The sequence below is a fragment of the Lithobates pipiens genome, unplaced genomic scaffold (genome assembly GCF_037356315.1).
Source record: "Lithobates pipiens isolate NorthernLeopardFrog02 unplaced genomic scaffold, aLitPip1_a1.2 Scaffold_16, whole genome shotgun sequence".
Taxonomy (NCBI): Eukaryota; Metazoa; Chordata; class Amphibia; order Anura; family Ranidae; genus Lithobates; species Lithobates pipiens.
The window spans coordinates 211,048,638-211,073,698 of NW_027507748.1; positions in this window are offsets into that span (position 1 = coordinate 211,048,638).

Consider the following 25,061-nt stretch of genomic DNA (forward strand, 5'->3'; position numbering starts at 1 on the left):
GACTACGTCTATTGACGTCGTCCCGGTTACGAGCGGCCTGCGCGCCCCCTGAGGGGCGCGCCCGGCGCGCTCTGTGATCGGCGAGTCCGTGAGACTCGCCTGATCACCGATCCGTGTAAGGGGTCGATCCCGACCCCTTATCACGTGATCAGCTGTCAGCCAATGACAGCTGATCATGTGATAAAACGGAGCCGGTAATCGGCTAGTATTCCTCCTCGTGCTGACAGCGCGAGGAGAAAAAAAAAAAGCCGATCGCCGGCGGCCGTGTTCGGGACATCAGTCCCGATCACGGCCAGCATATCCAGCGGACACCTGCCCCCTGCCAGTGCCCACCTGCCACCCGCAGTGCCATCCTGAAATAAAGTAAGTGCCCCCCTGTCAGTGCCACCCAGCAGTGCCCATAGTGCCCACAGTGCCACCCAGCAGTGCCCACAGTGCCACCCAGCAGTGCCCACAGTGCCACCCACAGTGCCACCCACAGTGCCACCCAAAATCTGCCTCAAAGGTGCTGCACCCCAGTGCCGCCCATCAGTGCCCAGCAGTGCCGCCCATCAGTGCCCAGCAGTGCCGCCCATCAGTGCCCAGCAGTGCCACCTATCAGAGCCACCTATCAGTGCCACCTATCAGTGCCCATCAGTCCCATCTATCTGTGGTACCTATCAGTGCCCATCCGTGCCACCCATCCGTGCCACTTATCCGTGCCACCCATCCGTGCCATCTTATCTGTGCCCATCTTTGCCCATCAGTGCCGCCTTATCTGTGCCCATCGGTGCCGCCTTATCTGTGCCTATTAGTGCCGCCTTAACTATGCCTATCAGTGCCCACCAGTGCAGCCTATCAGTGCCCACCAATGCAGCCCATCAGTGCCCACCAATGCAGCCCATCAGTGCCCACCAATGCAGCCTATCAGTGCCGCCTAATCAGCGCACTTCAATGAAGGAGAAAAATGACCCGTTTGCAAAATTTTATAACAAACTATTAAAACATGATTTTTTTTTTTTGCATCTTTTTTTGTTTGTTTAGCAAAAAATAAAACTCCGAGCTGTAACTAAATACCACCAAAAGAAAGCTCTATTTGTGGGAAAAAAAATGATAAAAATTTCATTTGGGTACAGTGTTGTATGACCGCGCAATTGTCACTCAAAGTGCATCAGCGCTGAAAGCTGAAAATTGGTCTGGGACTGAGGGGGGTTTAAGTGCCCAGTAAGCAAGTGGTTAATATGTAGCTCCATAGCCCTTGTCTCTTAGAACCGCATAAGATAGTGTAAGTCCTTTATAGTTTTTCTTTCTGTACATATTTGAGACATGTTAGAATACAGGAATATCTACAGCGCTTCAGCAAGGTGAGTATTTCAGATCAATACTATATGAATTTAAATTTGAGTACCACCCGTAATTCCAGGGCTACTGCACTATAATTGATGATGTTAATGTCAGTTACTGCAATTTCTATCTTCCCAACCATCCCATTTCTTTCCCACACCCATGTATAGTTTCATACTTACAGCTCTTAGGTCTTATTCACACAGATGTTTAAATAATGAACTTCATGGGCGGTACAGTGGTGTAGTGGTTAGCACTCTCACCTAGCAGTAAAAAGGGTAGCTGGTTTGAATCCCAACCACGACACTACCTGCCTGGAGTTTGCATGTTCTCCCTGTGCCTGCATGGGTTTCCTCCGGGTACTCCGGTTTTCCTCCAAAGACATGCAGGTAGGCAAATTGGCCCTAGTATATGAATGGGGACCTTGGATTGTGGGCTCTTTGAGGGTAGGGACCAATGTGAGTGTGCAATGTACAGGGATGGGGGCAATTGTAGACACTCACTCAGGTTGAACTGGATGGACTGGTGTCTTTATTCAACCTTACTAACTATGAAACTATGAAACTTGGCAGGTGGGTCTGCCAAAAGCTTTTTATGCTGGTAAAGTGTACTGAGATGCATGGCTCAGTTCAAGGGCATTTGGCAGGCTTGGTGCTGCAAAAAGGTGACCCAAACGTTGGAAAATTGTTTAGCCCTTCCTGGTAGGATAGCATTCTAAATGCCCGTACACACGATCAAACTTTTAGAAAACAGACATACAAATTAGCTGTTTTAAGGCAACATCCGACCGTGTGTACGCTCCATCAGACAAACTTTTTCTGTTTTCATCTGACTTTTGTTGGCTGTGCAAACGGAAAAACTTTTCCACAAAATAAGTCCGATGGAGCAAAGTCCGATCGTGTGTACAGAAACCCATCAGACATTACAAACCACGCATGCTCAGAACCAATGCAAAAGATCAGACAATACAGAAGTTGACCAAAAGTGAGCGGTAAAGAGCAAAAAAAACATGTGATTTGGTGAAAGTTGGCTGAAAACATCCGATCATGTGTATGCTTAACAAGTTCAGGGCCAACGCCCTTTGTACAAGTCCACGGGAAAGTTTGTATAAAATCCGATCGTGTGTATGAGGCTTAATTGTGGTTGTAACACCTCAAAACATGACCATACAGTCAGCATAATGTCAATTATTTAGGCCTAATTTATAACAGCTGTAAGAATAAAGATGTCTTTAAAACCTAACAGCTTATATGATTATAGCTCCAATCTATAGAATATAAACTAAAACTGTATTAATGGTTATGAGCAATGTAGCATAGAAACCTCTTTCTTTTTGTTTCATCATCATGTACCACAAATGCATCATGTGTTCTAGATCTATTCACAGAATCACAGGTGAAATAATTAGTTGTTTCCATTTACACAGGCATTTAAGACACCACATTTAGATACAGAGTATAGTTGTATAGAAATCAATGGGGCTATACACACAGTTGGGTCTACAAATAGAAATGTGTGACACTTTTACCAGCATAGAAAAAAGTAGGACACAGCTGCATCCAGGACTGTACAGCAGATTTTACATCTGTATGCATGTAAGCACGTGTTAACAGGTGTAAATGTGTATTAATATATGTAAGTGTGTGCATACACATACTACACATGCATCAAGTCACTAGAAAAAATCTATATGTCGAACATCGCTCATTCACCAGTTCGGCGAACACCCAAACTGCTGGTCAGGTGCAAGAATTTGCCCAATCAGGGCAAAGTGCACCAGTTGGGTCTGGTATAGATTTTAAGGGGAACCCCCAAAATCCATATCAGACTGTTATCTGAGCATGCCGCCTGGCAGACGAGGAAAGGGGGGGACAAGCGAGCCTCCCCCCTCCCAAACCCTACTAGGCCCCATGCCCTATACATATATGGGGGTGCTTTGGGGCACCCGCCCCAAAGCACCTGGTCCCCATATTGCTGGGGACAAGGGCTTTTTCCCCACAACCGCCTGCTCCGCCATTTGACAGTTCTTAACCACTTGCAAAACGCTTACTGTAGATATACCGCAGCAGGGCGGCTGCACCAGATCAAGTACCTAGTACATGATCCGACACTTCCAAATTATACACAGCGGGAGCTGATCAGTGGGTACGGCGGACAGTGCATATTTTTTAGCCCTGATCAGTGTATTAGTGTCACTGGTCCCCAAAAAGTGTCAGCTAACGTCCGATTTGTCCACTGCAATATCGCAATCCCGCTATAAGTTGCTGATCGCTGCCATTACTTGTAAAATAAATGAATTAATAAAAATACCCATTTTTTTGGGAATACACTGCCCCAAAGGGCATGGTATGGATTGGGGGGGGGGGGGTGAAATCCAACACAACTTTACGGGCAGACTAAGGACTAAGGGGACCCACCAGGCATTATATTTAAAGGAATTTTTATTTTTTCACTTCAAGCATCATTAAAATTACTGCTCCTATAAAAAAGATCTTTTAAAAAAAAAAATTTTTGCATTGATACATGTCCCCCAGGGTAGTACATTCACCCCCATACCCTTGTTATGGCCAATAACTTCCATATAAGGCTTCAAAATTTAGATTTTTGAAGTTTGGGTCCTATAGACTTTAATACAGTTCTCAAGTCCGAACTTTTCCCATGTTCGGGAGTTCTGGTGCAATCTGAACCGGGGGTGTTTGGCCCATCACTACTGTACATGTCTAAACACATCTGAATATGAGTACTTTAGGTGCCTATTTTATGCAGTATCTTCTGCTAGCTCTGCCTGGATTCCATGCAGAAAATACACATAAGCCCACAGCTTCCAAATTGATTGGAAGTCTCGTAAACATGTCCTGTTATTGGGGGGCAGAATGGGGGAGGGGTTGGAACTTTAGATAAGGTTGTGTATTTCCATCTCTATCAATGTGACTATAAAGAAGCAAGCCAGCAAGGAGCTAGCGAGCAACGGGGGGTTGGGACTTTAGATGAAGCACATGTTTGCAAATCAGTAATTCAATAATTGGTGGGTTAATAGAATGTTAAATGAATCACATACAGTGGTAAACATACAAATTACTATTATCACTTGACAGGACGGTTAGGATAGGTAGTAACACTGATATACAGTGGTTAACATACAGATTAGTAATATCACTTGTCAAAACAAATCGAATAAGTAATGAATACTGGTGATACAAAGACAATGCTAGGTAAATAAGGGACCACCAATATCAGCAGTAGGTAAACATATATTGCACAGTAATGCCTGCATAGTCTTTGGCCTCAATGTTCCTGTATTAGAGGGTAAACCATAAACACAATAAAGATTGGTAGATAAAAACATCATCTAGTAGCTTGTCGCATTTTGTTGTTCTGGACCACTCATCAGGAGCGGGCACTCCATTATTCTGTAATTTAAAATGATATAATAAGTCGGACGCAATTAACATGAATATAGGAGGGGTAATTGGAACCCCCCGAGAAACAAGTTAACGCACTAAGATCCGTTTGTTGATGGTGAAAGGCCAAGAGTGGTAAACCATCCAGAAACACTGCAACCGGTAGCTGAAGCGGGCAACCAAGCGGCGGCAGCTAGCACAGCACCCGCCAGGGAGACACAGGACCGCAAGGCACTTTGAAAATGTGAGTGGTGAGTGGACCAACCGGATGGAGTGTCCATGAAGGAAGGGGAGGAAGAAGTGATGAGTGGCTGTGTGAAGTTAGGGAGTAAACAAAGGTGATAAAACCAAAAATGGAAAGCTGATGAAAGTGAGTAGAGAAAAAGTTGGTGAAAAGATGGTGAGATAGTGCCCACCATATAACTGAGACCCGTGGTCTATAAGATGAGTGAATGGAGTAAAAATGAAATGACTCTAATTATGCAGGGGTTACCTGGTGCTGAGAGAGGAGGACGTGGTACAGCGAAAAGCACTGGATCCAGAGGGTAGGGTGTCTCAAGTGCCGCATCCCCCGAGGAGAAAGACCCCTATATAGGCACCGCCGGGGGAAAGCCCGCCAACGTCACGCACGCCAGCCAAGTGGGAGGGAGGAGCCCAGGCCAAAAACTGTCAATCAGCTAGTGGTGGCCTGAATTTTTGTATGTTTACCACTGTATGGGATTCATTAAACATTCTATTAACCCACCAATTATTGATTTGCAACCATGTGCTTCATCCAAAGTCTCAATACCCCCCCCCCCCTTGTTGCGCACTTGCTTCTTTACAGTCACATGTCCTCTTATTGGTTCTTGAGGACTAAGCTGAGAAACACTGCTTTAGTTTCTATAATCAACCCGTATTACTTCTGTATTACTTCTGTTCTTATCCCCTTGTAATAAATATCCAACCAGCTCGTCTTGATGATTTTTTATTATAGTAATTATCTTATTTATTTTTCCATACTTGTCATAACATCTGGCTTCTTTTCATATATTTTAATCGAAATCTCTCCAGGATTTTGACTTTGCATCACCTCTTATAGTTTTAATGTACTACAGATTAAACTATTGTCTTTGTAGAGCATCATCTCTAATTTTAGATTGTAAGCTCATAAAGACCTTGCACTTATTTTCTAGTATATATACTGTAATTTGCTATGCAACTTAAAGTTGGAATCTATGCAAAAACAAATTTTGGACATTTGCACTGTAAAAATAAATTACCACTAATGATGTGTGTGCCATGTGTGGCTGCTGCTGAGTTAGGGAAAGCTTTTACTTTCATTCAGCTTATACAGTACAATAAGCACCGAACTTCTGGTGCTGAAATGTACAGATCCAGCTGTAGGGGGTAGCTCGCTTAGCACCTCTTCAAGTCAGAAAGTGTCTTGCATACATGTCACACGATGCAACGTATACTGTGAATGGAGCAGATACAAATTAATGTCAAAATCACTCTATTTCAATCACAGAATACCTGCATTCTCTGAAAAGTAAGTGTTTCCTCTTCAGGTACTACAGATTGCACAACTAATCTCTGTCAACACAGACAAAAAGTTATGATTTAATCCCAGTGCCGCTAAGGAGTGCGACTGTGATTCTGGACCTTTCTGGTTCTGGGCTGGCCTGAAACCATCCGAGTGCCTGCTACGGTGTGGTGGGGAGAGACCAGCAGGGGCAGGTCTGGTGGAGGCGGTGCCTGAGCGTGTCATGTGATGTCATAGTGCAAGGGAGCCGAGCGGAGCAGACGGAGCCTCATGTGCGGGCCTGCAGAACAGGAGCAAGGCAAGCCAGGAGCGGGACTATCAGGGCTGTTTGGACTGGAGTGGACTAAAGGAACCACCTGGCATGGAGAGAGACTGTCAATGTGTGACTCAGGAGAGAACATGTCGGATCGGTGAGTTGTCATCATCATCTGTGCTGCTGCACACTGCTGTCAGTGTCACTGTGAGAGTCAATTTCATGTGTGTGTGTGCCTGTCCATTCTAATTTCATGCCCTCCTGAGTCCTGTCCCTGAACTACTTACTTACTATATTGAGAATAAAATAAGAAATATGTTTTTTGCCTTAATATCTACCTTAAATCCCATTGCTAATTGCATATTGTACTTGTTTGTAGCATAAATACTGACACTTTCACTTAAAACTGTAATTTTGTAACTTTTGGAAATGGCAGTAAAAATGTGTCTGTGCCAGTAAATTTTGGGTATCGTGTCAGTAAATTTTAATCTGGTAGGTTGGCAACACTGGTGCACAGTAACCAATCAGCTTCTAACTCCAGCTTGTTCAAAATGCAGAAGCTGATTGATTACTATGCACAGCTGCACCAGATTATGTGTGCACCAGTATTAGTAAATCTCCCCCTGTGAGTCCTTCTGGAATTTTCAGTAATTGACCCATATGATCTGAAGGTCCTTCAGTACTTACAAATTAGCCCTATATTTTTACTCCATTTCTCTAATAACATTACAAACATAATGACCTTGGCCCTTGGCATGCTTGGCATTCAGCTAAAGCTGAGCATACGTGGGTTGGCTTTTTTCGAATAGCCCACTGGCTAATTCCAACGGATTCCCCCCATACACACAAAGTCTACTGCTGTGTTATTGATCAGTGATGCAGCAAATTGTAACCTAAATTGCAGGTTGATTGAACAAACATTTTCTAATATTCCCATTTGTGAGAAGTACAGTTGTCTGTTCTACAGAAGCCAGTCTAACAACCGGGCATACTGGAAAACCAGCATTCAATCAGTGCTTGCAGCCAATGGCTGTGAACGCTGTCAGAATACAATGTCTCAAGCAGGAGAGATTGCTGCATCAACATCAACCTGACAGCGATCTGTCAGGTTTTTTTTTTTCGACAACCTGCTGGTTGAAAGATCAAAAACTGAAAGTCGATACCCAGCTTAAGAAAAAAATGATTTCTATAACAACATTTGAAAAGACATTTTATATTAGGCCCTACTCAATAGCAGAATAATCTTTAACCTGTTATCTAGTTCAAACAACCCCTCAGCTATTGGTTCATGTCCAACTTGGTCATCAGTCTGGCTCTGGACATTTGGTACCAGCGTTGCACCACCCTTAGAAAAGAAAGTCACCAATGGGTCGATTTACTAAAACTTAAGAGTACAAAATCTAGTGCAGCTCTGCATAGAAACCAATCTGCTTAATTTTTTTGGGTCAAAGCTTAATTGAACAAGTTGAGTTAGGCCCCTTTCACACGGGACGGATCCGTAATGATCTGCCCCGTCATGATCCGCTTGCTCAGCAGAGATCGCTCCATTGATCCTCGCTGAGCTGGCTGATGACAGGGCGGTCCTGGCACACTGTGCAGGGACTGCCCTGTCAGCTCTCCACTCTCCTCTATGGGGGATCGGATGAACACGGACCGTCTGTCCGTGTTCATCCAATCCGCTCTGCAGATGGATAGAAAAATAGGATTTTCCTCCATCTGCAGAATTGGACAATAGGGGAGACGGATGATATCGGGTATCTGTGGATGTTCATCCGCAGACACCCGCTATCCCATAGGAATGCATGTATGTCCGTATTTCATCCGCAAACGGATGGATGAAATACGGACATACATTCCGCATGTGTGAAAGGGGCCTTAGAAGCTGATTGACTACCATGCACAGCTGCACCAGATTTTGCACTCTTTAGTATTAGTAAACCAACCCCTCAGTCAGCTTAATAGAATCCTCACTTCAGTTCCTACATAGAACATAAATGGTTAAACAGAAGATTTGTAAAATTGACCCTGCATTTTCCCCAGGTTATTTTAGAGGATGCAGAACATTCAGCTCTCTAACCAACATATTTTAATATCCAGCAGCAGCACACTAGCATTGTTTCCAAAATATTTAATAGAAATATTGGGATGATCCCTTTGGTTCTTTTAGAGCCAGGCTTGAAAAATTCTGGTCATACATTTCTAAAATTTATAGCTTGAAAGCTTGTCAGGAAAATTTAAATCTTAGTGCAAACAGAAAAAGTATCACGGACAGTCATTCATAGCAATGGCTTCCAAAATAAAATAGCAACCATGAAGAACACATAATCTCTCCAACAATACAATTAAAACTCAATACAATTTAGCAAAAAATAGCAAAACGATTAATTTCTTTAGGTCTGACTTGGATGCTTGAAGTAACAATATTTATGTCCCGAAATTGCAACACTCCTAGAAAATCTGAATTAATTGAATTTCTCTAGTTTACCCTATTCATGTTTGAAAATCATTACTGACGTTGAGTTGACAGTAAAGTATATTTAACCTAAAGACAACTTATATATTACCGTATATGTTTGTGTATGTTGAATTGATATTGTCTGATGCACTTCTAGCGCTTGCACTTTAAACAGCACTTTTAAAAGCATTATTGGGAGAGCGCGGTTCTAATTAATTAATCTTAATTAATATCTTTTTTATATATTATATATGTTATATATTGCAGCTTACCAGTCCTTTTATATAGTGGCTTCATTTCTTTTCAGTGTTCACTAAGAACATTTTTCAGCAAGTACTGGAAATAACTGTTGATCTTGCCAGAGATATGGGGGGGTTATTTGCGAAAGGCAAATCCACTTTGCACTACAAGTGCACTTGGAAGTAAAGTCGTTGTAGATCCGAGGGGGACATGCAAACAAAATAAAAAACAGCATTTTAGCTTCCACATGATTGGATGATAAAATCAGCAGAGCTTCCCCTCATTTCAGATCTACCCCTCAGATTTACAGAGACTGCACTTCCAAGTGCACTTACAGTGCAAAGTGGATTTACCTTTCGTAAATAGCCCCCATGATGTCCTTTTCGCTTCCTGTGAGCTGAAAAAAAAACTGGTAAGCTGCAATATATTATGTTTCTGTTTTTGAGTTTAGATACTACGGTATTTAATATTATTCAGTTGACTTCTAATTGTAATAGTACTGATATATTGTTTGTATCATATCATAGAATGTTGTAAAGCCCCTTTTTGACAGGCTTTGCAAAATTTCTTTCTACAGTTGAATTTATTCTTTAAAAAAAAAAAAAAACCTATGTGGTGGGACAAAGAAAATTTGGGCCAAAGGGAAAATCCTTGAACATTCATAGCTTGGTGTCATCATTTTATCTGTTACATCTGAAAGATTGAAAAACTATGGAGTTTCTGGAAATGCAAGTGTTCAGTTGATAAACTCTAAGCCAAAGATTATTTTCAGGTACTTAAGTCTTCTCTGGGAAATGGGCCAACATAAGTGATGTCTTGTTCTACTGTTTGTCCTAGAAGATACGTATATGATTTCATGCTCTACACACTTGCTTGAAAAGTTTTACCAGCACTTTTCCCAAAACTGGGCAGTATTGTAATGAACACCCTGTCCCTTATGTCTTGCCTAGGAACTTCTACACTGGCATTTTCCCACTTGATGCAGCAGTAATAACCCATACAGTCTAGGTTCAATGTAAAGAATTTGTATTATAGAATTGTAAAGACAGTTCACAATAAACCCGGTGGGAAGACAGCCCAACCGGGAACACTCACGGGTCCCACAGCATGTAGAGCAGGTTTCAGCTTAACTGTTGGGAGGGGCAGAATACAGCCTGTCCATCTTGTGCCCAAGCTTGAAGATGTCCAGAAAAGTTCCTAATCCTAAGTTTCGTTCCTTGTCAGGGACTTTTCCCTGCCACTAGTTCTGTCCCTAACAGATGGGGTACCTGTCCCTACTCTACCCACTCACAAATGTGTGCCAAGCCTGGGAACCAGGGCCTTAAATAGGCTCCACCTGACCCAAGATGGCTGCCAGGGTCACATGGGGTGGTAGCATCCAAATAGATAGCTTCCTCAGTGACCCAGGAAGACATAGAGGTACCATGTCCCACTTGACTTCCTCTTTAACTGCAATGCCGCTGCAGACGAGCACCACAGTGGAGAAAGTAGACAGCACCTGCCTATAAACCTATCTGCGACACTTATTGAAATACAGCGCACTACGCTCAAATCATGTAATCTAATTAAAGAAGCTGCTTGGTGCATTGTATTAGTGCCTTAATGGAGTTTCCTTCTGTTTTCTGAAAATGTATCTAATATCCTGTAAATCAGAAACGGAATCCGATTAGTTACCTAAACTTGTGGATTGGACCTTTATATATGGATCTTGGTTCTCAATCTCAAACTGTAGCCCTCCCCGCTATTAACTTTTCTGCTACAGCAGTTTGCATCATTTTCCCTTATCAGATTTTTTTTTTTTACGTTTTATTTGTCTTTTTGCTGCCAGGCTTGGCTGGCATGTTTGCATTGACTCTGACTGCCATTTTAAATTAAACTTTGCCAAATTGAGCCCAACAGCTATTGTCTCTCGGACAAACCTGGTGGCCACCTTGTGACATTGTTACGCAGTATAGTATAAATCATAGGAAGGAGGTTGCTACTGATTATCAGACACACCTTCGATTCCACATATTAGTTTGTGAAGCCTATGACTTTGAATACTATCATAGGCATGGTGAGCCTATGCCTATGAATACTATCATAGGTATGGGCTGTTCTTGCCGCCCATAGATATTCAATCAAATCAAAATATTGATTATGTACAGATAACGTTCCGTTTCTTTAATGACCTAATTTGATTGTATTATTACCTAAAGTAAAGTTTGAATTTCAACTTTTCATGCTCTTCTAAATACCAAATTTTTCAAATAATTAATTTTCCGAGGTAGGCTTATTCTTATAAAAGATAGTTCAAAGCATACATGCTGCTGATGTTTGCTGCACCAAATTAGGCTTTTCGTTGCAAGCTTTACATATAAAGTTTATGGTGAGGCTTGCTCAAAGCTCCGTAGTGGCCATCTATGGTCAGCCTAAGTCTCACCGTACCATCAATAAATCGTTCATACATTAAACTAATCTCATCATAAGAACTGTAACTTTTATCCTGTTAATTAATTCAGTTGTACGTTATATCTCTCTTTCTTCTTTACTGCCCAGATCTCCCACTCCGCCTCTGTATATAAAACCAGACTTATTAATATTACAGGAACAGATCAATTGCCTTGTAGCAGGTGGGATTGCTAAAGGATGACTACATTAACTCTTTCAGAACCACACAATCTGGCATGCTATTGATGCTAAAAGGGTTAACACCTCAAGATGCCGAGCCTTGCATTAATTATTTATTCATAAATAATACCATTATTTCTAAGTAGATGTGAAAGAAAAATGGTTTGGAGCAGGCAGTATAATGATCAAATCCTAATGTATTTTTACAGTTCGGGAAGGCATGCAGCTTTTTTAGCCTTTTAAAGCTTCATTCATGTCAGTTTCTATATATATGACCCAGTTCTAAAAGGTGCAATGTAAATTTCGATGCTTCTTTGTCTTATTTTATTTGACCCTTTCCCCTATAGTTTCCCAAAAAACAGTATTGTCAAATTCTACCAGGATTTTTTTTTATTTTTATTTTTGTCATATTTCCAATTGATTTTTATGCTTTATACATAGTTAAAATCCACCCTTTTACTTGGTCTGACACTAGAATTGTTTATACTATACTTGATCAGGCTTATTCTGTTATTTTCTGTGGTAGCCTGCAGGGTCAAAATGTGCTCTGCCAGAGAAGCTGTGTCAGGAAATTCATTTTATTTATTTTTTTCCTCCTTTTTTTGGTTCACTTAAATTTTTTAAATATACACATAGACATTTTTTTTAGTATTGGATAGAATAGGGAAGATTAAAAATCATTTTTTTATTCTTTGTCTGTGTTCTATTAAATGAATTTCCCTTTACTTTTTTTCCCAGAGATGCAAAAGGAACTGAGATTATTATTATAGTTTCTGAACACCTAAGAAAGAAATAAGGCTATCGACCAGTCTTTGGGAACCCTGATGTTTGAGCTGGCACTCACTGCCTTTGGCTTTAATTGATAGCTCACTAGGCGGTCAATTACAAAGAGCAGAGCATGCACCTTCCTGATCGCACAGAATGCCTTCTGATGGTTATGGGTGTCGGCATGGTCTGTGGGAGGAGCCCATCTACACGCCTACGGCCCCCCATTCCTAAAGGTACGGGTTTTGGGGCTGATCTGAGGTCTGCAGTCTATGTATTAAAATCATCTGAGGTCTGAAGTGCATACACTGGGGCTGATCTGGGGTCTGAAGTGCATACATTGGGGCTGATCTGGGGTCTGAAGTGCATACACTGGGGCTGATCTGAGGTCTGAAGTGCATACACTGGGGCTGTTCTGGGGTCTGAAGTGCATACATTGGGGCTGATCTGGGGTCTGAAGTGCATACATTAGGGCTGATCTGGGGTCTGAAGTGCATACATTAGGGCTGATCTGGGGTCTGAAGTGCATACATTAGGGCTGATCTGGGGTCTGAAGTGCATACATTAGGGCTGATCTGGGGTCTGAAGTGCATACATCGGGGGTGGTCTGGGGTCTGAAGTGCATACATTAGGGCTGATCTGGGGTCTGAAGTGCATACATTGGGGCTGATCTGGGGTCTGAAGTGCATACATTGGGGCTGATCTGGGGTCTGAAGTGCATACATTGGGGCTGATCTGGGGTCTAAAGTGCATACATTGGGGCTGATCTGGGGTCTAAAGTGCATACATTGGGGCTGATCTGGGGTCTGAAGTGCATACATTGGGGCTGATCTGGGGTCTGAAGTGCATTCATTTAGGCTTTTATTAGGTCCAGGGTGCATGCATTGGGACTGATCTGAGATTTGAAATACACGCATTGGGGCTAAACACGTTTTGTGGGTGCACCAGTTAAACAACTTTTGAACTCGTAGTTGTACTGCTAATGGCAAGTTAACATAATTATTTTATAATAAATAATGAGTTTAACATGCTATTAGCAGAACAACTATGAGTGCAAAAAAAACTATGACTTCAACATGTTATTGTTCACTGGCACGGTGGTTATCTAATGCTTGTGAACATGACAGCTAATGTGGAAAAGGTTGCTGACCGCTAGTAAAGACAAACATATGTGTTGGTTTTGCACACTTACCACTTTGTGACCAAGCGAAGACCACAGCAACAAATGTGTTCTGTTTCCAAGGTTTACTATACCACAGATGTATTTAGATCTATCACTGGTACATCCAGGACACTATGAATATTTGTGCATTATGTCATTCAGGAATCTTTAATTATTGAGTTATATAGTATCTGCAATAATTTATAGTTGTGTGGTTATCCCCAAGTCCCTTTTTATCTATAATATGAGAAAAAAGGGCAATGGAAAGCACTACAACTAATCAAAAGAAAGGAGTGCTTTTCCTGAAACATGTTGTGTACTACCTGACTATAATTAAAGCTATTTTTATCAGCCATCTGTGTCCTTCCTTTGTTCCTCTTTCACACTGTGGAAGGGGTACTTTTTGTGCTTTGTTACCCATCATAGTAAGATTTCAATAATCAGGTTATAATCAACCTTGCTCTAATTTATAAATGATCTTAGCTTATTGCATTGTCTCAAATAAGGACCTTAGCAATGATCATTACGACTTGTTATACTGGGGCTTATGAAAGGATGGACATGGTCAGCAACAATGTACACGTATAGAGTGACATAAAAAATAATGCCCATTTTGTACACAGGGCTCCAATCTAAACCATGAAAGTATTCTATGCACCATTATGCTGCCAACCAACCAGAATCACTTATATAAGACAGGATGCTTCAAATGATTCATATTGTGTACACCAAATTCTAAACCTACTGTTTTATGTCACAGTAGAAAATGAGATTGGTCACACCAGGTACAAACCTTCAAATCATTATTCATTCAGTTTTTGTGATCGGATGCCTACTGTAGCCTAATTTTCCTGTGCTTGGTATGCTGCTACTGTTGCCCATGCTTTTTATAGCAATTGTGCCATGTCTATAAATACTTTCCAGTGGCAAGCCCAATAAAATCGAGAAGGAAGAACACTCACCTCTCTTACACTCATGTCTCTAACCTTCCCTTCATTGCAATGATACAGTCTATGTGGGACTCTTCAGCATTCAAAGCTTACGAGAGTGCCAAGGCTCCATCCTCCGACCCATAAACCATGCATCATCACAATTCAAATTTTTGTTGAGAAACAAATAACCTCTTGACCATGCCTACCTTTTTATGTGTTGGGTTAAGGCAACATAATTTAACTGTTTAGCAATTCAATTACAGAGTGGCCACTGAGTGTATATACATTATATTACCAGAAGTATTGGGATGCTTGCCTTTACACGCACCTGAACTTTAATGGCATCCCAGTTTTAGTCCGTAGGGTTCAATATTGAGTTGGCCCACCCTTTGCAGCTATAACAGCTTCAACTCTTCTGGGAAGGCTGTCCACAAGGTTTAGAAGTGTGTGTATGGGAATGTTTGACCATTCTTCCAGAAGCGCATTTGTAAAGGTCAGGCACTGATGTTGGGGTAGAAGGCCTGGCTCGCTGTCTCCACTCTAATTTATCCCAAAGGTGTTCTATCGGGTTGAGGTCAGCACTCTGTGAAGGCCAGTCAAATTCCTCCATCCCAAACTCGCTCATCCATGTCTTTATCGACCATGATTTGTGCACTGGTGCACAGTCATGTTGGAACAGGAAAGGGCCATCCTCAAACTGTTCCCACAAAGTTGGGAGCATGAAATTGTCCAAAATGTCTTAGTATGCTGAAGCCTTAAGGACTAGTTAATACTTGCTTCAAAACATGGCTTTGGACATGCTTTGTTAAAGCTCTCTGAATGCCAGTCAAAGCTCCTGTCACTAAATAAAATGTTTAGCTTACAGTCCTGTTTACACCTTGCGTTTGCTTGGTGTTCCGATGAGGCTCTGATGAGGCTTCAGTGGGGTTCAATGAGGCTTTGGTGGAGCTTCGATGAAGCTTCAGTGGGGCTTCAAGTGAGCTTTGCCATAGACTTCTATGGAGGCTTTGAAGATGCTTTGAAGCATCAGCTACATTGGGTATCATTTTTGAAACAAAGCAAAGCAAAAGCAGGTGTAAACAGGACTGTAAGCTAACCATTTTATTTAGTGTCAGGGGCTTTGACTAGCATTCAGAGAGCTTTAACAAAGCCTCTCCGAAGCCTTGCTTTTAAGCAAGTGTAAGCTATCTGTTAATGTGTGTTGAAGCTGAAAGCAAGTGTAAGGGAGCCCTAAGATCTCCCTTCATTGGAACCATAATCCCCCTTTACCAAATTATTTGGACCAGTGCACAAAGCAAGGTCTATAAAAACATGGATGAGCGAGTTTGGGGTGGAGGAACTTGACTGGCCTGCACAGAGTCCTGACCTCAGCCTGATAGAACACCTTTAAAGTGGTTGTAAAACCTTATGTTTTTTCACCTTAATGCATCCTATGCATTAAGGTAAAAAAACTCCTGACATTGACCAGCCCCTCAGCCCCCCTGTTTTACTCACCTGAGCCTGTTCATTCCCACGGTGGAGATGCGGAGACTCTACCTCTCTGCTCGTTGTCTCGGCTCTTGATTGGATAGATTGATAGCAACACAACCATTGGCTCCCGCTGCTGCCATTTAAATCCAGTGACGCAGGCACTGGGGGCGGGGCCAAGTCCTGCATTCTGTGTGAATGAACACAGAAGCAGGACTCGGGAGCGTGCCCGCATGGGTGTCCACCTTTGGAGAGCCTTCTCCAACGTGGGCACATGATGCAGGGAGGAGCTACCAGCGCTGCCAGGGGAGACTGTGAGCCAGACCTTCTCGTCCAATATCAGTGTCTGACCTCACATATGCACTTCTGAAAGCATAGACACACTCCTGAACCTTGTGGACAGCCTTCCCAGAAGAGTTGAAGCTGTTATAGCTGCAAAGGGTGGGCCAAGAGTCCTGACCTCAACCCGATAGAACACCTTTGGGATAAATTAGAGTGGGGACAGCGAGTCAGGCCCTCTACCCCAACATCAGTGCCTGACCTTTACAAACGCGCTTCTGGAAGAACGGTCAAACATTCCCATAGACACACTTCTAAACCTTGTGGACAGCCTTCCCAGAAGAGTTGAAGCTGTTATAGCTGCAAAGGGTGGGCCAACTCAATATTGAACCCTACGGACTAAAACTGGGATGCCATTAAAGTTCAGGTGCGTGTAAAGGCAGGCATACCAATACTTTTGGTAATATAGTGTACATGGTGCAAAAAAGTTGTCAATAGCAGTGCAGCAATGATTGTGTTACAGTCAATAATATCTTTAAGTACTAATCACAATATATGTGTATTTGATAGTGAGCTTGCAACCTACTTATTTTCTTGCTAGAAAAGGATCTGCGTGAGTATAAGTAATATCAAGAAATAAAACAAGTACTGTTTAGTGCTTGTCCCCCTCCCTCTCTCTGTCATTACTGTCTCACTCATATGAACCCTGATAATGCGTTGCCTCCATTCCTGGAGCATGAATCCACAGAACATATGGTCTTCTGTGGAAGATGTATCTTCACTCTACCAGATGGCGCCGTGTGATTAAATGGGAATCAGACCCTGCGAGCCGATCACAGATGGGGGCTATTTTCACTTAATTAATAAAACAAAGAAAAAAAACTTAAAGGCTTGAGATCTTAAAGCACAATATGTCTGTCTTACGCTGCACATTGTGTGTAGGCTTGTGTGAATCTGCTATGCTTCACATGTACATTTTGCGTGTTGTTGTGTTATAATATAATTAATCCATTACATTTAATTAGAAAACCATAGTATAGGTCCTATACTTAATATCACATTCTGGTGTCCTTTCACGCTTGAGCGGAGCAGTAAAGTCACAGGATAAATATTACCATGGGTAGAAATTGCATTTGTGACCTACAGGTTTGAAAGCAAACAAAGATGGCCATTATGATGTCTAACAGAGGTGAATATATAGAGTTGAGTGATCGTTTTGTAAAGAAGAGCTTCCAGCAATGTATACATAATGTGTATACATGTTACAGGCTTAACAACTTAAACCCATAGACATAATGTGCTATGGTCACAGAACTTCTGCTGAACCTCCAACTCTGAAAAATACATTCCAATGACATCTTAAAGGTTTTTAATATTTTAAAGCAAGAGTGGGACCAATGTTCTCCATAGAGAAGCAGTGGTTTCATTGCAGTTCTAACATGCCCTTTACTGGGTCAGACCTATAACTTTACAATTAACAAAGCTCATACTCCCCACTGATTGGAGAGTTCTGGCTCAGACTCGGCAGGGATTATTGTTTCCTACAGAGAGCAAAGGTTCCATTCTACAGCATGCTGGTAGGACACATGCTTTTACATATCTTTAATTTTGATTTAATTTATTTAGATAGATTAACCACTTGCCGCCCATCCTATAGCAGAAACATGGCGGCACAGTGGTTTCAAAATCCTGACCGGACATCATATGACGTGATCAGGATTTTGAGCCGATGCGCGCCCCCGAAGGCGGGCGATCGTTGTTGCGGGGTGTCAGTCTGACACCCCGCAACTACGATCTCGGTAAAGAGTCTCCGACGGAGACTCTTTACCACATGATCAGCCGTGTCCAATCACGGCTGATCACAGTGTAAATAGGAAGAGCCAGTGATCGGCTTTTCCTCACTCGCGTCTGTTAGACGCGAGTAGAGGAGAGCCGATCGGCTGCTCCTCTGACAGGGGGGGTCTGTGCTGATCGATTATCAGTGCAGCCCCCCCCCCCCCCCCCCCCGAGGATTCCCACACTGGACCACCAGCAATGCCACCAGGGATGCCCAGCACCAGGTATGTCACCCTAGACCACCAGGGATGCCAGTCAGTGCCCACAATGGATGCCAATCAGTGCCCACAATGGATGCCAATCAGTGCCCACAATGGGAATCAATGATTGGCATGCATTATTGTTTGGCACTGATTGGCATCCATCAGTACAGTTTAATACAATACAATGCTGCCTATCAGTGCCCATCCGTGCCGCCTATCAGTGCCCATCCGTGCCACCTATCATTGCCCATCTATGCCACCTATCAGTGCCCATCCATGCCACCTATCAGTGCCTATCCATGCCGCCTATCCATGCCCATCTGTTCCGCCTATCCATGCCCATCCATGCTGCCTATCCATGCCAATACGTGCCAGCTATTAGTGCCAATTTGTGCCACCTATCAGTGCCCATCTGTGTCACCCATCAGTACCACCTATCAGTGCCCATCAGTGCCGCCTATCAGTGCCACATACTAGTGCCCATCAATGCCACCTCATCAATGCCACTTCATTGGTGCCACCTCATCGGTGCCCATCAGTGCCGCCTTATCAGTGCCTGTCAGTGCAGCCCCATCAGTGCCCATCAGTGAAGGAGAAAACTTACTTATTTAGTTTTGAAACTGAAACAAAAAAAACATTTTATTTTCGGTCTTTTTTTAGCAAAAAATAAAAACCGTAGAGGTGATCAAATACCACCAAAAGAAAGCTCTATTTGTGGGGGAAAAAATTCCATTTGGGTACACAGTAGCATGGCCGTGCAATTGTCTATTTGCCTTTAATAAATCAACCACAAAGTCTTTAAGGAATGATGGTGGCTTTATTTGCTGTTTGGTTCTAATGTAGTTACCAGTGCATCTGTATCCAGAGGATTATCTCCACTAGCTGGTTGCCCATCATCTAATGCTTTGTCACCTGGCACAACTAGTACTGTACCAGTGGGATGGATACAGTAAAGAATTAGAACCCCCTCAGTTTTTATTGCTAATAAAGAGGTAATATGGTTTAAAATGTAGAAATATGCCAACTCAGTAAGCCAGTGCGATCCTTGCAGCATACGTATTAATACAAGAGAAAAAGGTGACTAGAATAGCAGTCAAAGGGAAGCTGCTTTGACAGGAAACATGTAGCCTACAGTGCCTTCTAAAAGTTTTCACCCCCTTGGTATGTTTTGTTGCCTCACATCCTGGAATTAACATGGATTGTTTGAGGATTTGCATCATATAATTTACAGAACATGCCCACAACTTTGAAGATTTTTTTTTATTGTGAAGCAAACAACAAATAGGACAAAGAAACTGAAAAAGTCAATGTGCATAACTATTCACTATATAACTATTCACCCCCTTTTGTGGCTATCACAGCTCTAAGTCACTTTGGATAAGTCTCTATGAGCTTTCCACATCTTACCACTGGGATTTTTGCCCATTCCTCCTTGCAAAACTGCTCCAGCTCCTTCAAGCTTGCGATTGTGACCAGCAATCTTAAAGTCTGGCCACATATTTTCTATTGGATTGAGGTCTGGGCTTTGACTAGGCCATTCCAAGACATTTACATGTTTCGCCTTAACCACTTAAGCCCCGAACCAATTGTCAGCCTAAGGACCAGAGGTCTTTTTACAATTTCGCACTGCACTGCTTTAACTGGCAATTGCACGTCATGCAATGTTGTACCCAAATGAAATTTGCGTCCTTTTCTTCCCACAAATAGAGCTTTTTTTGATGGTATTTGATTGCCTCTGCGATTTTTATTTTTTATGATATAAAAGGATAGTAAAATTTCAATAAGCGTATATTTATTGGTTTGCGCAAAAGTTATAGCGTCTACAAACTAGAGTACATTTTCTGGAATTTACACAGCTTTTAATTTATGACTGCCTATCTCATTTCTTGAGGTGCTAAAATGGCGGGGCAGTACAAAACCCCCCCAAATGACCCCATTTTGGAAAGACGACACCCCAAGGAAATTGCTGAGGGGCATGTTGAGCCCATTGAATATTTTTTTTTGTCCCAAGTGATTGAATAATGACACAAAAAGTTGTCACTAAATGATATATTTCTCACACATGCCATAGTAACATGTGGAATTGCACCCCAAAATATATTCTGCTGCTTCTCCTGAGTACGGGATACCACATATGTGGGACTTTTGGGAGCCTAGCCGCGTACGGCACCCCGAAAACCAATCACTGCCTTTAGGATTTGTAAGGGTGCAAATATTTGAATTCACTCCTCACTACCTATCACAGTTTCGAAGGCCATAAAATGTCTAAATAGCACAAAACACCCCCAAATGACCCCATTTTGGAAAGTAGACACCCCAAGGAAATTGCTGAGGGGCATGTTGAGCCCATTGAATATTTTTTTTTTGTCCCAAGTGATTGAATAATGACACAAAAAAAAAAGTTTACAAAAAGTTGTCACTAAATGATATATTGCTCACACATGCCATAGTTATATGTGGAATTGCACCCCAAAATATATTCTGCTGCTTCTCCTGAGTACCGGGATACCACATATGTGGGACTTTTTGGGAGCCTAGCCACGTACGGCACCCCGAAAACCAATCATTGCCTTCAGGATTTCTAAGGGTGCAAATTTTTGATTTCACGGACCTATCACAGTTTTGAAGGCCATAAAATGTTAAAATAGCACAAAACCCCCCAAATGACCCCATTTTGGAAAGTAGACACCCCAAGCTATTTGCTGAGAGGCATGTTGAGTCCATGAAATATTTTATATTTTGCCACAAACTTTTTTTTTTTGCACAAAGTTGTCACTAAATAAAATATTGCTCACACATGCTATGGGCATAAGTGAAATTACACCCCAAAATAAATTCTGTTGCTTCTCCTGAGTACAGGGATACCACATGTGGGGGACTTTTTGGGAGCCTAGCCACGTACGGGACCCCGAAAACCAAGCACCACCTTCAGGATTTATATATATAACGCTACAAAAAAAACTGTTTTGTAAGTGACAGCGATCGATCGATACTGCACTTGGGTGGGCTGGGCAGAGGGGCAAAACGCAGGTGCTAGCAGGTATCTGGGCTGATCCCGCTAACAATGCGTTTTTTTGGAACCCTAAACTGCTGGGGACGCTAGTATAGATGTGATCAGATCAGATATTGATCTGTTCAGATACTATACCACTACGGGAGGTGTATGCTTTGCGCGTGGGTGTTAGCGGTACTGGCACTAACCTAGCGCTGCCTGGGGCGACGCAGACCCTGACCCTAAAACCTAATTGATATCCCCCGCCGGGTGATCAGGGGGTTAAACCTTTATTGGGCAATAAATGGTGGGTGCCCAATAAAGCAAACTAACTAACCAGAGTCACCTGTAAGACTTATATGGTGATCACTGGTGAAAGGGTTAACTAAGGGCAATCAGGGGGTTAAAATCTTTATTAGGTAGTATATGGGGGTCCCTGACGCTATATAAAAACCTGATGGGGAACCTAAATAACTAACTGGCTAACCAGCGTCACCAGTGACACTTATATGGTGATCGCTGGTGAAAGGGTTAACTCTAGGGGCAATCAGGGGGTTAAAATCTTTATTAGGTAGTATATGGGGGTACCTAATGCTATAAAAACCTGGCGGTGAACCTAAAAAATAACTAGCTACCTAGTGGCACCAGTGACACTAATGCAGCGATCAGAAAAAGGATTGCTTAGTGACACTGGCAAAAGGGGTGAAAGGGTTACCTGGGGGCAATCAGGGGGTTAAAACCTTTATTAGGTAGTATATGGGGGTCCCGGACGCTATATAAAAACCTGACTGGGAACCTAAATAACTAAATAACTAACTGGCTATCCAGCGTCACCAGTGACACTTATGCGGTGATCGCTGGTGAAAGGGTTAACTCTAGGGGCAATCAGGGGGTTAAAACCTTTATTAGGTTGTATATGGGGGTACCTAATGCTATAAAAACCTGGCGGTGAACCTAAAAAAATAACTAGATACCCAGCGGGACCAGTGACACTTATGCAACGATCAGAAAAAGGATCGCTTAGTGACACTGGCAAAAGGGGGTGAAAGGGTTAACTTTAGGGGCAATCAGGGGGTTAAACCTTTATTAGGGGGGTAGGGGGCTACCCTGGACCTAACACTAACTGCCCTGACACTTTTTACTGTCACAACTGACACTAAATACAGTGATCAGTAAATAAATGATCACTGCAATCAGTGACACTGTGACTGGGGGGGGCGATCGGGGGTGATTTGTGTGCCTATGTGTACCTACGTGTCAGTGTAGTGATTGGTACACTTACTATGTCCTCTCCTCGCAGTCCAGTCAAAAAGACCGCCCCGAGGAGAGTGACATCACTTCCTCCCTGCCTGTGTTTACACTACACAGGCAGGGGAAGCTTCTCATTCGCCAGGAGTGATCGAGAGGGGATGGCCAGAAACCAACGGCCATCCCCTCATCCCGGATCGCTCCTGAAGCGAAACGGACCTCTGCAGCCAGCGGGAGGGGTCCGATCGGACTCCCCACCCGCTGGAAGGCAAACACGTACAGGTACATGCTTGTGCCCGTGCATGCCATTCTGCTGACGTATATATACTTGCGGCGGTCCTTAAGTGGTTAAACCACTCAAGTGTTGCTTTAGCAGTGTGTTTGGGGTCATTGTCCTGCTGGAAGGTGAACCTCCGTCCTAGCCTCAAATCCCACACAGAGTGGTTTAGATTTTGCTCAAGAATATCCCTTTATTTAGCACCATCCATCTTTCCCTCAACTCTGACCAGTTTCCCAGTCCCGGCTGCTGAAATGAAGATGATTCGCTCCGCATTGACTTCTATTACATGCAATTCTGCATTTGGCCAGAGGTGGGGGGACACTGGAGAGCCTTGGTGATAGCTCGGCTGAACTTGGAAAGGCTCGGAAACTGAGTATTTCTGAGTGTTTCCAAGTATTTCTAAGTGATTCTGAGTATTTCCGAATGGCTCCAAACGGCTCCAAACCGTTCCGAGTGTCCCTCACGCCCCCCGCACCTCTGGCCAAATGCAGTACTGCACACCCCAATAGCTTGAATTCTGCTCGTTTTGGGAGACAACACTCGCAAGATGAGTCAGAATAAAAAAAAAAAAAAAAAAGTTGCCCGTCTTTCAAAACGCTCATTAACCGCGTTACTCGTAAATCAAGGTTCTACTGAATTTGCCTTTGGTAAAGCAACCCCCACATGTCCACCTGCTTCTAAATTTTTTTGCTATCAGTCCTTTTTTACATAACAATTGTTTAGTGTGTTCAATATCTTGATGCCCCTAATGCGAGAGCTGGCAGGTTTGTTTGCTCATGTGGTCCATAAAGATATGTGTGAAAAATGTCACATCCCGACAACAAATAAAGCTCTGCTTCGATACTGAATGTCGTAATCCCCAGCAGTTTCTGAACTAGAACAATATAGAACTAAAATCAAAAACTTTAGTTCACGGGGAGATTTGTACCCTTTTGCTTGAACAAATGTGTCAAATTTTCTCCTAGGTTTCAGTGAGGGACTGAAACTACAAGCGTAAATTCTAAAAAGAGAAAACATTTAGCCACTACATTTAATGGCTTGCAGTCAGTACTATGTTACATGGTTAGGGGTTAAAAACCCTTTAACCACTTCAATACCGGACACTTTTACCCCCTTCCTGCCCGGGACAATTTTCATCTTTCATCGCTGTCATACTTTGAATGACAATTGCAACACAACCCAAATTACATTTTTATCAACTAGACCCTTTATTTTGGTGGTATTTAATCACCACTGGGTTTTTTATTTTTTGCTAAATAAATAAAAACAGACTGAAAATTTTGAAAAAAAATAGTTTTTCTTAGTTTCTGTTATAAAATGTTGAAAATAAAAAATCTTTCTTCATTAATTTAGGCCAAAATGTATTCTGCTACATTTCTTTGGTGAAAATAATCCAAATCAGTGTTTGTTATTTAGTCTGTAGGAAGTAAAAGTGTATGTTGTTGTGTCTATACTCTTAATAATGTGTTAGTCATGGACACATACATTCATTATGATTATGTATGTTTACTAACACCCATTATTAAGGGTATATAGGCGCAACAACATACACTTTTATTTAATAATTCACATTGTGGGAACCAGTGATGTAAGTAACTCAGTTAAAATAAATGGAGTTACTTAACGCAGTTACTTTAGAGGGTAATGAGTAATCTAACTGATTACTCTTCTCCTCATGGTAACGCCGTTCCCATTACTTGGGCGGCGTTACCGCAATTACATCTACCGCCCGGGACCAGGTAGACGGGACTAGTGAGGGAAGTGAATGCCTCCATCAGCAAGATTGACACCTCGCTAGCCCCATCGCCTGGTATGGATTTAAAGGGGAACCCCTACACCAAAAACACGCCACAGGGCCCCCCTTCCCCAAAGCACTCCCCAATGTTGAGGGCACGTGGCCTGGTATGGCTCAGGGGGGGGGCCCTCGCTCATCCCCACCCCCTTTCCTGACCGGCCGGGCTGCGTGCTCGGATAAGGGTCTGCTATGGACTTTGGGGGGGCCCCTATGCCGTTTTTTTGGCGTAGTGGTTCCCCTTTAAATCCATACCAGGCGGCGGGGCTAGCGAGGTGTGGCAGCATTCACTTCCCTC